Source organism: Dermacentor silvarum, chromosome 1, assembly GCF_013339745.2.
Source record: "Dermacentor silvarum isolate Dsil-2018 chromosome 1, BIME_Dsil_1.4, whole genome shotgun sequence".
Taxonomy (NCBI): domain Eukaryota; kingdom Metazoa; phylum Arthropoda; class Arachnida; order Ixodida; family Ixodidae; genus Dermacentor; species Dermacentor silvarum.
The window spans coordinates 32,216,429-32,233,054 of record NC_051154.1 but is presented as its reverse complement, the minus strand read 5'-3'; the positions used below and the strand labels follow the sequence as shown (position 1 = coordinate 32,233,054).

General features: G+C 45.8%; 1 protein-coding gene across 1 annotated transcript in view; it reads right to left on the bottom strand.

The window, feature by feature from the left end:
* Positions 1-16,163, bottom strand: part of LOC125946210 (uncharacterized) — a 479,274-nt gene extending 463,111 nt beyond the window's left edge. Inside the window, exon 1 of the mRNA XM_049668882.1 lies at positions 15,908-16,163. The gene's annotated coding sequence lies outside the window, so the exon portion shown is untranslated. The remainder of the gene's footprint in view (positions 1-15,907) is intronic.
* Positions 16,164-16,626: the final 463 nt, after the last annotated feature.

Genomic DNA, 16,626 nt, shown 5'->3' with positions numbered 1-16,626 from the left:
GGAATTTCTTCCTTGCGAACACTAATCATAAACTACTCTTATACAAAACACTAGCAGGATCCAATCTAGACTACGCAGCATTCATCTGAGACCCACATTGTACTAACACGCACATGTTTAACCTCGAAGCCATCCAAAATCGTGCCGCTCGACTTACTTACGTAATTATTTTCGCACTACTAGTGTTACTCAAACGAAAGTAAATCTTAATATGTGTAACCTTTCACTGCGCCGCATGATCTCACGTCTGTGTATTTGTCATCAAATTTATCTCTGTAATCCAAGCCTACGTGAATGGTTTTTTTTTTTTTTTTTTTGTCTCCACCGTACATTTCTTTCACTTCGCGGTGAGAATCAGTTCAAAGCTGATGTGCCCACGCATCACAATAAATGTGAAATTCAGATCCTTCGTTTCAAAACCAAGCACGGACAGGAACCACTTCCCAGCCTCCGTCGCCTTCACAACCAATACCAATCCGTTCAAGAATGCAGTTTCTGATTATATTATGTAATCAGGTTGTTTCGTGTGCTGGTAATTGGCATTATCGACCCTTTGCTGTTTATTACATTTATGTATTTTTGCAATCTCCACTCCCCTCTGTAATGCTTTGACCCTGAGAGTAAATAAATGAAACTAAATTAAACAAAATGTCCGGTTCGCGTCCCAGAAACTGATTCTTTCATGCTCACAATGCGCGAGGCACCCTCATGTGGAATGCAGAAAGAGTGAAGTACGTGTCACTGCCGGTGTGTCAGTCTACGCGACAAAACTCATCTGTATGTAATAGCGGCTCAGTTGGGCTTTTCGCGTTATGCATTTTGCCATTTGTGCCAGATAACGCTGTCCCTTAACGAACAGCGTTATTTACTATAGTACCTTACAAGGAGAGCCCCAATCAGAAATCAAGACATTATCAGGTAAAGCTTCTACCGGGCGTCCCAGATAACATGGAGCAGTTTTTTCCTTCTTGTGGATGGAACCATTTGTACGTTGTTACCAACCTTTTCAAGATTAGAGAGTGAGAAAAACTATTTCTTAACGACTCTTAGTCCGAGTCACCGCTGTCGGAGTCCAGATGGGTGGAGGCGGTTGGTGGAGGTGCTGAGTCCAGTTTCTGGACCCACTGACGTGTTTTATGTGGACCACCAGCAGTGGTCATAGTGTTGGGCGTAGCTTTTTCGGTGGAGCAGTCCAGCTATCCCAGATGTAGGAAAGCGAGGGTGGGATTTCAATCTTCTAGCACTTTTATGTTTTATTGGTTAAGCAATTAGCGATAACTAATTAACTAAAATTTAGTCATTACTTTATGGCCATAATGTACAAGATCAGTAGAACATAGAACATATATGAAAACGTCAATTTCAATTGGTTGCAACGCGGTACCGTTTGCGTAACTCCTTTTTACCTACACAAAGGAAAGTCGCGCTTTGGAGCGCGAGCAACAGGCATCGGGGGCTTTCTCTTAAGCATGCCGTAAAACCTTGCATAGACCTTGTGGAAAAGTTAAATATAAAAAGGTTGTTAATTATTCACTATTAAATAGATAATTAATAATAACATAAAAAGTACTGCATGATTCTTCAGGAGGTTGCTAACAAGATATAGGCAACATATTCTGACTCAAAAACAGTATTAGAGTCATTGGCTCCATATTATTTTTATGCTGATTCCTGCTTTCTATCACCATGATCATCATCATCATCATTAATATTATTATTATTATCATCATCATCATCATCTCCACCACACCCATCATCAGCATATTTTTATGTACATTGCAGGACGAAGGCCTCTCCCTGCGACCTCCAGTTACCCTTGTTTTGCGCCAGCTGATTCCAACTTGCGCCCGCACTTCCTAACTTCATCAACCCCCCTAATTTTCTCCCGTCCACGACTGCGCTTCCCTTCTCTTGGTATCCACTCTGTAACCCTAATGGTCCACCGGTTATCTGCCCTACGCATTGCATGGCCTGCCCAGCTCCATTTTCTTTCTTTTAATGCCAACTAGATTATCGGCTATCGCCGTTTGCTCTCTGATCCACACCGCTCTCTTGGTGCCTCTTAACGTTACGCCTAACAAAGTTTCGTTCCGTCGCTCTTTGCGCTATCCTTAACTTGATCTCGAGCTTCCTTGTTAACCTCCAAGTTTCTGCCCTATATCTTAGCAGCAGTAAAATGCAATGATAGTACACTTTTCTTTTCAACAACAGTAGTAAGCTCCCACTCGGGACTTGGCAATGACTGCCGTATGTACTGCAACCCATTTTTATTCTTCTGTAAGTTTCATTCTCATTATCAGGGTTCCCTGTGAATAATTCACCTAGATTAACGTACTCCTGCACAGATTCTAGAGGCTGACTGGCGATCATGAATTCTTGTTCCCTTGCGAGGCTATTGAACATTACCTTTTTCTTCTGCATATTAATCTTCAAAACTACTCTTACACTTTCTCGGTTAAGGTCCTCAGTCATTTCTCGCAATTCATCTCCAGTGTTGCTGAACAGGGCAATGTCATCTGCAAACAGAAGGTTCTTGAGATATTCGCCGTTAGTCCTCACTCTTAAGCCTTCCCAGCCTATTGACCCTTTTCGCAGCGCTCCCGCGGGCGCTGCCATGTTTGATCACGTGGTGACGCGTCCATTGCTTGCCTCAGCCGCCTCCGTTGCCTCCGCGTTTACAATGCAAGCGCGTGACGCCGGTGCGGCACAGCAAACCTCCGCTTCGACGCATATTGTAGACGGTGACTGTGCACACGACACGAAGCTTTGGCCACAGCTTTAGAGGACATATGTAAGTGCTTTTAGAGCTCATTAAGCCTTGTCCAAATGGCGCGAGCAGCGTATACGGAGCTTGTACTAAAAGCGGTGCTAGAAATGTATTCCAAGCTGTCCGAACTTTCCGCTTATGAATTAAATCGGGATCAGTGTGCTCTGCGTTCTTTAATTGGCAAACATTATGAACCAGCGGCTTGCCATATTTCTGACTCAGTAAAGTTCCTCGGTGCGGCCACTATCTGATTGTTTATTTTCAGCGTAATCACTCACGGGTGTGCTCTGCTGCAATAAATTTGTTCTTGCTGCGCACAAAGGCTTGGAATTTAAGTGTTCTGTACAATGCGGTAGCTCGTAGCAAAGACGTATTATCGCTAGTCTCTCGCTTACTCTGTGGACCGTCACGAAACATTCAGCTTCCAACGTATTCGTGTCTTGTCAGTGTAGTCGCCGTCACTCATGCTTCGGCACATTGATTCAAGTGTGCGCCTATTCACTCACACGTTGGCGATAGGGTGGGCGCAAGTTTTCGTGCGAGTAAGGGTGGATGTGTGTAGATAACGTGCGGGAAACTTACTATGCCAGTAAGTGACACTACTTCCTTTAGTAACGAGCGGTACTCACTCCCAAGTGCCGACGTACCGGAGTTCAAATCCTTTCTTTGGAGGTTAGCTATACAGCGCAGGCGGATGAATTATTTTTTTTTATCTATGAGGAAAGCCGTGCATCGCGAAGGGCGGCAACACGGGCTGCGACATAGGTTGATTCATTCATTAATATGTGAATCACTATTTTTGCAGCGAACTAGCGCGTACACGTCTTCCCTTTATCGTTACACATTTTTCAGTATGAATTGGGCACAGTGCATTAGCGCACACCCAGTTGCATTTTCGACAGCTGATCACACAGTAGCAGGGCAGAAGCAGTAATGGTTTCGTATTCGTGCGCATTCGCTGAGGCAACGTATGGCGCGCGGCCGAAAGCGCCATCTCGTTCCTCCAGAGCAAACTGCTCCGCGAAAAGGGTCAATAGCTTGAATACTTCTAAGCATGCAGTGAATAGCATTGGAGAGATTTGATCTCCTTGTGTGACCACTTTCTTGATACGTAACTTTAAACTTTTCTTGTGGAGGCACAAGGTAGCTGTGGAATCTTCGCAGATATTTCTTAGAACATTCATGTATGCCTCCTGTACTCCTTGATTACGCAATGTCTTCATGACATCTGGTATCTCTACCGAATTAAATGCCTTTTTCATAATTTATGAAAGCCATATAGAGAGGTTGATTGTAGTCCGCAGATTTCTCGATTACCTTATTGATGAAATGGACATGATTTATTGTACAGTATCCCTTCCTGAAGCCAGCCTGTTCTCTTGGCTGATTGAAGTCAAATGTTGCCTCGATTCTATTGGAAATTATCTTGGTGAATATTTTATACAATACTGAAAGCAAGCTAATGGGCCTATCATTCTTCAATTCTTTAACGTGTCCCCGTTTACAGATTAGTATATTGTTGGATTTCTTGAAGCTCTCTCCTACACTTGAAGTCGTGACCCCCCCTTGCTGTCCCACACGGCCCAAGTCTTTTTCTACGACCTCTGACACCCTGAAATGGCTACTTACACTCAGCAGCAGTACTCTCGGAAGCAAACCTGGCAGACATTGTCACTGCTTAAGTGGACCAATTTGCTTGCATTTCCAAGAGGCACGGATTCCGCCTGCCTTATCTGTCATTTCGCCTCCCGCTACACAGGGACCCGCGTCCATTCAGCTAGCAGCCAAAAGCCAACATATCCTGCCTACAATTCTCGGCCCTCCGAAAACGGATAACACGAAGGCAGCAGCTAAACATTTTCTCCAAACAATAGGGACCTTTACCGCATCTGCACACAAACCACAAAAGCCGGTGAGGAACCGACCGCTACGAGCAGGGCAGAGATGAGGCGTGTGCTTTCTGTGCGTCTATAGAATGAACCTGTCCAATACGCAGATATTTCTTGCTGTCGTAGTGATCAGTACGAAAAATCGGGAAGACAGTCACACCGCCATTGCCGAAACATGTCATACTAAGGCTACAAGCGAATACGCGCTGAAAGACTTCGAATTAATTCAGACTGCCTGCGGTAATTTTATTTCGTTCTAGATAACATGAGAATTCAGATGCCCACGCACAGTTTGCTTTCAGTGTTTCAACGGCAGAAATGTTCCTTTATTTTTATTACTTTTTTTTTTTCACGCGTGCCCGAGTTTTTCGGAACGAGTGGTGTCCATGTACAAAGCCATAGGGATTCGTGTAGTCCCTTTCTGGCTGGGAAGGAAACACTCATTTCGCTAGAGCCGCGGGGAGAAAATGGGCAGCTGGAGGACAACACGAGAGAACGGTCGGCCGCGAGAGAATTCGGAATAAACTTCCCTTTCTCTACGTGAGGTTGCTATCATTTTTCTTTTTTCCGTCTCTTCCCGTCTTGTTTCTCATTTTCTGCGTCATTTTCTCTCCCCACACAAAAGAATCCGCCTCCGCAGACAATCTGCCTGCTTCGGAACAATATGTTTTCGCACTGCGTACAATGTTGCCTTGTTTTCTTGAAACTATCCATTTATATTTAACATTGTCCCCTACCCAATAGTTTCTCCTACCGGACTGCCGAGCAGCGCGTCAGAGTTGGGCTCGTTGGTGCGTTGACATCCCCTTTAACCATGCTAGACACACAGGAACAACAGGGGCTGAATTCGCAAAGCTTCTCGGCCCGCATTCACGAAAAGCTGTTTCCCTACAATTTTTGCCTCAGAGAAAATTTCTGCCAATTCTGAAGCTGGACATATCATTAGCGAAGACGCCCAGCCAATGGCAAGTAGCCTACTTGTTTCCCGGTCCTACTTCGCCATGCGTTCTACTTGCAAATGGTCGCTAAACAAGAACAGCGTTCCTCGCAAAGACCAAACAAAGCTTCGCTTACACTTTATGTCCACGGCGAGTGGGATTCGCATAACCTTTTTAGGCGAATACAGGCCCTGAGCCGCTTCGCTAAATACGCGCACCGCAGGATTACGGAACATTTTCATTGTTTCGGGCCATAAAAGTCTGGAACAGTCTTCCTTCTAACATTGTCTCTTTATCTAATCGTGATGCGTTTCGTGTAGAACTGCAAAGCTTTTTTTGTTAATGTATAATGATGTTCGCAAGCTGCTTTCTATGTTTATCTGTTGTGCCGACTTGTTTCTTTTTTTTTTTTTACTTTCAAATGTAAACACAGGAATCGTTGCTTTCATGAATATACGCCTGCTTTCTCTGATAATGTAACACAATTTGTTATTTCCTCTCTTTGTAACTATTTGCGTTATACCTACTTATTCGATGCCCTGAAATGGGCCTGTAAGGTACAATAAATTAATTAATTAATTAATTAATTAATTAATTAATTAATTAATTAATTAGTGCTACCTTGGAGTACTCAGACATTGGCAGTCGAAAATCTTATGCAGAAAAAAAAATCCATGACTTATTTAGACACCGAGAGAAAGAATACCTAAACTAGTGCGCACATCAGTTATCTATGCGGGCGTGCTGGCTGGACCATACCATTATTTAACATAGTGTCTAGGCCACCGTAGCCTCATTAAGACAGCTTTACCATGAGAGCGCACGTCGGCCGAAAATGGGTCCTCGTGTTTGTTAGTAAAATTATCTTTTCGCTCTGGTGTAAGTTTTACGCTGGAGTACTAATATATTCTTGAAAACAGTCACTTGTTCAGAAACGCTTAGCATGCCGTTTCACTCATCAGCGGACATATGCGCACCATTTACACTACCTGTATAATTCCGATACGGCTTCTTCAATAAAAAGTGTACGAGACAGGGAGGCCAACCACAAGAGAACAGGCGTTTGAGGCGCCAGCGCGAGAGTTCTGCTCGTAGTGATTGACCGAAACGTGTGCAAAGCCGTTACGTATATCCGAACAGATGGCGCATTCAACGAACTATAAGGTCAGTGATAGGTTGCCGACATTGCGGATCAGCAAATTTGGAGTCTATAGTGCCACTTGTAGTCATTCTAGATCAAATCATGATGCGGTTCCCTTCGGCGGATATGCCCGAAAGCTCTTTCACTTCAGCTCTCCCACCACAAATGTGTCACTTCAACTTCTTTCCGTAGAAAAGAAGAAGACATCGTCGATGTCCGCCCGTTTTGTTTCTCATGGCGATCAATCCCGACATGCCTCCGTCACGCCATCGGCTTTGTGGCTTCCAGAATTTCATGGTTCGTCATGCTTCCCTCTCTCCTTTATGACTAATTGTTTCAGGCTAGTCTCTGTGCCGCTGCCACAATTGCGTTTTTTTTTTTTTCTTCTTCTTCTTCTCTTTCTCTCGCGCTCCTTTTTCCCGGCGCCTGTGATCGCTCTTCCTCCCGCACCTGCCGCGCATCAATTGTTGTGCGACGCCGCTTCCGACTCGGCCGCGACGCGGCGACTGCGCGCTAATTACCCCGCTCGGCCATTCATTCGCTGGGGCTCCTTTTGAAAGAGCGTCGCGGCTCTGTATCGGGGCAACCGGGCGACGCCTCTTCGCTCGTCTTTTGTGCGCGTTCGTTACCGATCTCTCGTCACAATGAAGGAAGACGGTGGCGTCCTCGTGTAGCTCTCGTTTCCAGTAGCAACCGGGGCGGTCAACATGCGACGACGTTTTTAGCGGTGGCCAGCGCCACAAACATCTTCCAATGCGACGAGGCCACGTGCGCTTTCGCTTCGACAATCACTATTTGTTCAGCTGCATATTCATTCATTCATTCATTCATTCATTCATTTCATTTCATCTATCAGCTTATCTATCTTTATTGGATCATAGAGACCATTATTAGTGTGCATTGCATGATAGCGCTCGTAACACCAGCATGCAATGATCGAGTAGCCCCAAATACAAGTAGACAAAAACATTAGTATATACAGTAATAGAGTCATGTACAAAACAAAATGGAAGAGTAGCTTAAAGCAAGTGAAAAAAAAACGTGAGCATAATATTACGCTACAAAAAAAGATTACTCAGTTATATGAGACAAATGAAGCGAAAACTGATGACGATATGGCGCGCGAGAACATGCCAGGCACTATGTATAGGCAGGCCCAGCTAAACGAAAGTCATCACTGTCGACAAGTCGACTGGCTGCCTCAGGAGCTACAGAAGTCACTCGGCCGTAAAAGGTCCCGCACTTGCAGCCAGAGATTTATGGAGCTGCGATAAGGCTCGTTTTCCCGCTGTTTCTGAGACGGCACGTGCGAAAATCGAGCGAAGCTAGCGATTCTCCCATACTGAATACAGGGACGACGCCGATGTCCTCATCTCCTCCAAATCCTGCTCTCGCTTGTCTTCAACCCGTGAAACAGAAATTTGAGTTTCTGATTTCAACCACATATAGCCAAACAAGGATAACTGTGACGTGAATGGTGAATTCATTGCGTCCTTGCTGCAGTAAAACTGAAAAGGCAGCACGCCCTCTGCGGTGTTTCACTGGCAATGGCATCCTGCCGGTGAGCATGGAACTTTCGTGGGTTCAATTCCAGGCAGTGGTGACTGCGTTTTAATGGAGGCGTAATGCAAACACTCGTGTGCCGAGAATTGCGTGCACGTTAAAGAACCACAGGTTGGTGGTACAAACGTCGTTATTCGAAAGTGGCCTCAGGGCCTCCTTTCTTCTGAATTTCCTGCAACATAAAATTCACGCCTGACTCTATGATGCGGGAGAGGAGCGATTTATGACACGGACCATACACCCATGATCAGGGGCCGTCCGGATCCCCAGGCGAGATGTGCGGTCAAATTAATCCGGAGCCTCCTACTACGGCGTCCCTCACAGCCCCATGTGTGGCTTTGGTGCGTTATCGATCAATCAATCAAACGCAGGATTGTTTGAATCGAATGGAATACGAATATTCGAGAAGAACAACCTTCAAATATCGAATAGAATACCGAATACTTCCAATTTCTAAACAATATCAAATAAAAAGATTTCGTGTAGTTTTTTATGGCAAAAAAAAGACTAAATTAAAGGAAGCTCCTTCGCATTATTTGATACCTGTCGTACCGTTAAAACCTGGAGGTCAGGGCAACTGAGAAGCTTGCAGATGAGAAACAACCGAAAGGTGATCGTGTCTGGTGCGCCATATGAAAACGCCAGTAATGAAATAAATTAACAAAACGCCACCAAGTGCTATGTTCAAGACTACAGCACCACACTTTGTTTCTAAAGGATCCAAACAGCCGCGGTTCTCCGGCAGCATAATCATTCGGAAGAGTCCGCAGTTGCATCAGTCTTTCCGCCTGTGCACTCGAAATCTTGTCGTTATCGAGTACATGGTGTATTGTAAAAAACAACTGCATAAGTTACAATCACAATCATATAGCTTACAGCTTTCGAACAAAAACAAATATCCGACAACTTCGAATAGTGAATTCTCGAATCGAATAGCAGAGCCTATTCAATTCGTATTCGAAATTTCGAATACTCGGACACCCTTAATAAAAAGACAGCCGGCTTGTTAGCACAGGGAAAGCCTCAGTTGAGCACGCCTTCAGCTAAACGTCCCAGAATATCATTAACGACCAGTGTTTGAACCATGTCACAAGCTGGCACATCAGTTCCGCGGAAGCCCGCGAGGTGGAGCAAGCTTCATGGAAGGGGGTAAAATTGACGTAAACTCGACTGCAGCACGAAGCCACAAAGGAAACCCGTGCGGGTTTTCTTTGAAGCTTCGTGTTACACTCGGATCGATGACAATTTTTCTTATTGCGATGTATTCTTTGATGCATTGTTCGAAACGATAAAAATGCTTTCCACTTTTCACTTTGCTTTGAATATGGCTCCTTTTTTTTCTTCTTCTTTTCTTTCCAAGTGCACGAAACATTGCTTTTAATCCGTTGGCGCAATCGTCGTTAAAACTAAGGGAGCAAGAATTGAGCACATTGCCGGCTTCAAGAAAGACCTTGCGTGGACGCACGGAAGCAAATTTGCCTCATGGAGAGCTGTCAGATCAAGTGCAAGTGCGCATTTCCGCCTGGTAAGGTAACACGAGAAAGTACAAAGCAGACAATCAAAATCAAAGAAAACACCTTCCACGAAATATAACGCGATGAAAAAGGCAGCAAGAAGGAGTCGCAACGAGCGATGCAACACAAAATGTTTATTTAGCACGGGATTTCAAATATATATATATGAGCTTTTTTTTACTCGAACAAATCAAGCCCTTCGAATTTTGTTTAAGGTCCTCCAACCAACGTTTCGTAAGCGTGTAATTGCAAGAAAATGCCTGCATAGGCTAAGGAGTTTGCGACGGATAAAGTTATTTTTAGACACACACATGCGCGTGCACGCGCACACACACATAGACTTATCTAAATCTTTCACAATAAAGCTTGTTCCGCAACAACAATTATGCGTTGAAAAAAAAAACTACGTTGATCAGGAAAATGAAATAATAAAATGTGTGCCAACCCTCCGCGGGTTGTAACTGGCAGTGGCGTCCTGCCAGTAAGCATGGAGCTTTCGCTGGTTCAATTCCAGGCAGTGGTGACTGCGTTCCGATGGAGGCGTAATGCGACCACCTGCACAGGAATTGCTTCTATGGTTTGTTTTGCACTGCTGATTGAACATTTGTTTTGTTCACCGTACCACTTGGACCACGTCCCTTCCTCCCTCCTTCATATTATTCCTCGCCTCCCTTTCCCTTGTGTAAGACAGCCCGTGGGCTCCAAGATGGCGCCGGTGAAGGTGCGCTTTTGCGATATCGGAGGCCCCCAGTGGTCTATCGAACGCCCTTTTCCGGTTAACATCTCTACTTACCCAACCTCTCTCTCTCTCTCTCTCTCTCTCCCTATTGTTAGCGATTCTCACCCTCATTGCTCTCTGAAACGAGCCTACCTTGTCGGCCTTTATTTCTAATCAACTTGTTCGGTCTGTTTCGCAAAACCTACACTAACAAAATTTAAATGTTGTCCCTTTAAGCAAGGGCAACTAATGGTGTGTTCAGGAGGGTACAAAATGTTTTCCTGTTACTTTAATTATTGATATCAAGCATGGGCATTCGGAGCACGTCCACTTTCAGAAATATACTTACAAAACCCAGGCACGAGCGGTGTATCGCCATCGGAATTAAAAACCTTTCTCCGCTTTCCCTTGCGACGATAAAAGCGCCTCACTAGTTTATTCTCTCAAGCTGCTAATCAGCATATTACAAACACCGACTTGATTTCTGCATTGCGTTAATGGCGAACGCATTTTTGTATTTCTTTCTTTTCTTACAGGGCTGGCACCGTTTACGAATGCTCTTCGGTCGTCGTCGCGCTTCAGTATGATCCTTTCGGGATCATTCCAGATAAGAAGCACCGGGAATAATTCCGAAGGAGGTATCCGAACGCTAGTAACACAGAGCCTGAATTGCCACCTCTCATACACCGAACGCCCACCGACGTGACGTCAGCGAATTGTTATTTTATGGCCTTTGGGTATGCGCCACTGGATGCGTGTCACTGGGACACAAGGGGTATTAAAGCCTGAAGGGTATTAAAGCAAAGCTTTGCCTACCCTCCCGGATTTGGTGTGTCTGTGGCTGCTGTTGCTGCTGGCTTGGCTGTCTGCTGTGTGCAGCCGGCTGTGGTCGATATCTCGGCGAATATATTTGTTGATATATATATACGAAAGTTATATGTTCGCTGAATGCAAGTACCAGCAAACGGGTATATATAACCCCTGTGTGCTGACCGACAATGTATTTCCAGTAAGCGCACCTCTGGTCGGCGTAATAAAGATAAATTCCTTCGTAAAACCTGCACATGTGAGGTCGGCTCATCTCTAAAGCACCCAGATCTCATAATGAAATATCATTTGCTATTAAATGCCTCCTTTGTGTTTTGTTTTGTTTTTTTGTATCGTTTTTTTTTATCCTCCTTATATTTGGTCTACCCGATTATCGGGCCCCTGAGTATATGCAACGCAAGGGTTATAGAAGCCTTATATGTATTAAAATGTGTGTGTAGTCCCAAGTTCTCTGTGCATACACTTCTTATTAACAGGGAGAGCTAAGACGGAAACGCGGGGAGGTTGGTCAAGGTCGTGACACCAACAGCCAACAGCTACAGGCGACGAGGCTGTTCGGGTGTCATCCGCCACTACTGCTAGCTCGCTGACTCAAACAAGCTTCGTGTCATTTAGATTCTAAGATTGTGTTGAATCTGTGTGCTTTTTTTTTTCACGCGAACATTTTTCTGAAACAACATTCCAAATCCGCTCGAATCCGCCCTATGTTCATCCAAATCCGCTCAAGTCCCCCTAAGAAACATATCAGTGACAAATAAGATCAACAAAACAAACGGCATTTTTAAGCAGCGCAAATATGAATTAAGCCGCGATTCGAGAACGAGAGAGACAGCCAGATGCTGGCTTTAATGAGAAACAGGATATATTACGCCGGCTGATGGCCTGGCATACTAATCCAAGTGTTGGCTGGGAAATGAGATTACACCACATCATGGTCAGACAAACCCACAGCGGCACATGCACATCGAGGGCGTAAATATTACAAGGAAAAATACAAGGAAAAATACAAGGCATGGCAGTTTCACGGTGTTCAATTTGCTTGGAACCGCGACGAAGCGTTTATTGAACACCTTGCAAACTATGCTGCATGTTTCCAGAAATAAAACGTACTGGATTAGTAACAGAAATTTCATCGTACCGTCTGTATTGCGAAGGCCAGGCGCTGAAAATTATCGTAGCCATTTTCTCTCTTTATTATTTCGTTAAAATAACGCCCCAAATTTTCTAGAATCCGCCAATATTACAGAGAATCCTTCAAAGATATGCTAGGAAAAACTTCATTTTAAATTTGCCCCCCCCCCCCCCCCTTTCCAAAAAAAAAAAAAAATAACTGCGATACTCGAGATGTACAACTCTTCTGTTAGGAAAGTCTAAAATTCACCAAATTTAGCACAAAATACACTTAAAATGACAACACTGTAAACTAAATGATTCCTTGAGGAACCCGCAACCGTTTATATATGTGCAAGAAAGCTGGACTCGCGCTGCGAGACACGAAGTGGCATGGATCTTTCGTTCGTTTCTTTATGATGCTTAGCTACTCGGCTAGTGCTGAAACCCTTCCAAAACCCCTAGTCTTCTAGTGCTTAAAGTCAGCAAATAGCGCAATTGGTCGTGTGAAAAGGCTGGGGCAAATGCCAGTAGCGCCCCTGCAAGTGTACACTAATGCCATCGTTACCACCACAGCCACAAAGAAAGGGAACGCTGACATTTACCTGATAGTATTGTGATGCTAGAAGGGAATTGCAGATGAGTTCCCAGGGTAAAAAATAAATAAATAAACTTAATTTAAAAGGAAAGTCCGTCCGCGTGACCAAGGTAGTCGCTCTACGAGCGGAGTTAACCAGGAGATTAGCAGCTAGCAGCGCGAAGGCAGATTAATCCTACACTCGAAGCGATTCCCGGACCAGACCCATTTTCTTCTTCAGCTGGGTACTTTTCCTTTCAAATAACGGACAGCTATAATGAAGCGGATAATACTGGCCTTCGCCTCTCAGCACTGTCTAAGCGATCTTTTATCGAAACTTGTTTCCTTTGCTGATGGGTTACGTGTATGATCATGTCAGTTAAAGGACACATGATTTTGCGCAGGATTTCTCCAGACCCCGACACATTTGCACAGCCAGAATGTCCACAGTCTTTTACTCAACTTGTTTCACGAACGCCCAAAGGAATAACGCTGGGCACATTCGTCATATAAATATTGTCATTTTGATAGAATTTACTCTAATGGTAAGAAAAGTTTGGTGGCCCCCTACTCAAGCAGTCGCTTACTTGATATCATTGCGGGACCTCTAGCTAAATTTGCTTCGAAGCAACAGCTCTGGCGCCGCCGTAGCTAGTGCTTAGTCAAATCATCTTGTGCCTTCTCTTGTAGCGCTGCTACAGTTCATGAAAAAGAAAATGCGAACTTTCCCACGCGTGAACTTTCTCAGCAGTTGCGCTTGTTTGAAGATGGGGCCTCCTCAACGAAATTACGAACTTGGTGTCTCTACTTCAGCAATCCATTCAGTCAGGAAGCCATACTTTGTATTTACGCTCGACAATCGACGGCGCCAAGTGACTGCGCTCCGAGCTCTGTCATTAGGACGACGCGCCATATCACTTGCATTTAAATACTTGTCGCACTGAGCAACGTTTTCACGTAGTGCTACGGTTTCAACCACTCTCCCAGCTCACTCAGCACTCCGCAACTCAAATTGTGCTTTCGAAGGCGCAGAAGCTGCTCGAAGCGGGGGGCTCAAGATCGGCTCAAATGTTTGCGCACTGCCGCGCAAGAAAAAGTGCGCCTCCGTGGCGTGTCGCGGAGGCGCGTTTTTCTGCTGAGTCGCGACAAAATGACCAAAGTTACAGAAATGTGTGTCGATCTGAGCCTCGCTTGGCAAAGGCGTTGACGTTTCTCACGACATCTGAACTGAAGAGGCCCGAAGCTTCGGCAAACAATGACTTTGCAAGGTACACAAGTTCTTTTTTTTTTCGCCATATATATCCATTAAAGTGCGTACCAGAGCACATAGAGGAGTCGATGCTGTAAAGAGCCGACTAAATTTCTATTCTGCAAACTCTGGCACACTAACTAGAGCAAGCACAAGTTTCTGATCCTTGCAACAGTTCTAAATGAAGCGCCTTCATTTCCTCGCCACGTTCAATCCAGACATTCGTGAAATACTTCGAGCATGCCTGCGCAGCCGATGTCAGTTTTAAGAAGCAAATACAGACGACAGCCCGAAGCGATACATGGCCCATTTAATGGAGTGATAATGTTGCTTGAACACTTCCGGCCTGACAGCTCAATAAAAGGAATGATTTCTTTGAAATGCGTTGATCATCAGTATGTTAAAGCCTTTACGTAAGCACCTCATTTGGCAGCAAGGTTTGTCGCTGAAGACTCTGCCTCATTTTCGCGCTTATTTGAGCACTTTTCGGCTACTTCACGTTGTGTTTCGCAAGTACAAGTAGGCTTATGGCACAAAAAACACGGTTCACTAAATTACGGCTCTAATTGGCAGCTGTCATCGCTTCGTTAAGTGAACACAAATGAAGACAGATCGAGCTTTTTCTTGCGTCTTTTTTCTCTCATAATTGATCTATTACACTGTGCTAGACACGGCACAATTCTACACGGCAAAGGGTTACGTGCCCTTCTCTTCGAGTTGGGCTCTCGTCGCAACCTGTCCGTAGTTAATGCATTCATTTCGGACTGCGAAAATCCCCAACGAAACTTTCTGGTCTCGGCAGAACGGGCTTAAATCTGCAACGTCGTTGCTGCTAAGCAGAGATCTACTTAAGCTCCAATTTTACTTCTTTTCCATGACAAGTCAGACAGTACCACAAATACCAGAGTTCCCTTTCTGTTTTGGCAGCTTGCGGTGTCACAAACTGGTTGTTTTGTTTTTCGGCTTTTGTTTTCTCGTCATCGGCTCTACGCGACCTCCCAACTAGCCTGGAGTGGTCACGAAAGTCTTCAGTATCTGACAACAGGGGCCGCCTGCTCGAAATATGAGGGCGACAGGTACAGGAGCCTTTCATTGTTTAATGGTAGCGATAGAAACCGAGTCTGAAAGGAACGCGGCCAAATGACTCTTCTGCGACTGCGGTTACTGGCCAAATGAAGAAGGAGCCGGATCGAACCACGGGTAGCCGGCAAAGACATCGTCTCAGCGACGCTTTCGCGAACCCCTTTTCCGGCGATCGGTTCATACCGCAATTTCAGACAATTTATTTGTTTCATTCCAATTAGTATCATTCGTTGGTGGATGGGCCCAAATCGAAAGGGAATCATAAGCTATTTCGAGTAGTGCAGCCCCTACTGTGTTGGTATTCGACAATGACCGGCGCCAAGGCTTGCTTGGCCGGTTACGATAAAGGATCGGGACTCTGTCTTGACACGGCGGACACGAAAGTATTTGGAGAAGCCGAAGCGTGTCTCAGGAGAATAGGGAAGGAGCGACTGGCGCTCTCGTAGCCCTGAGTCCGTGACAGGCTGTCGGAGTCAGGGCTCGAGTGCGTGGTCGCGTGGGATGACGGGTTAGGCAGGGAAACAACTCACCCGGCGGCGGAGGGCCGGTGTTCGGGCGGGCCCTGCGCTGTCCCGTGGTGCGTGGGTCCGCTCTCAGGTAGCCGCCATCCATGGAGCGGACGCGGCGGGGCCGCCGCGGGCCGCTAATACTCGTCAAGTGGCGGAACTCCCAGTCGCTGGCGCCGGGACGTGGCTTCCTGGCCAGGAAGATGCCGCCGTCGGAGCGAAAGTCTCGGAGAGCCGCGTGCGCGAACGCGCGCGCAGAGTTCAAAAATCCGCTCGAGCCGGCGCAGCGCTGGGCTCTGCGCGATTGGGGGCCGCGCGCCGGGCGGTATTCGGTGCCCGGGAGCGCCACCGCTGCGAGAGAGCAAGAGCGGGAGACGACGACGCGTGCGGCCGCCGAACGGAGGCGCCACGCGGTGGTGGGACACCGGCGGGCAGCCCACGCACGCACACACCTCTGGAAAGTTCGGCGTGTGCTCGCAGCGGGACTCGCTCGAAAGTGGCCCTGCTCAAAGGGAAAGAGATGTGCCAAGGCCCTCCTGAAGGCTTTGCCGATTGCTATGATTGCTATGATTGATTGATTGATTGATTGATTGATTGATTGATTGATTGATTGATTGATTGATTGATTGATTGATTGATTGAATTCAACGTCTAAGTGAAACACCAGTTGCGGTTCCTTGACGGGCGTCAAAATCCGAGTACATGGCCGTTTTCATATTATACCTTGCTTGCAGATAAGATTA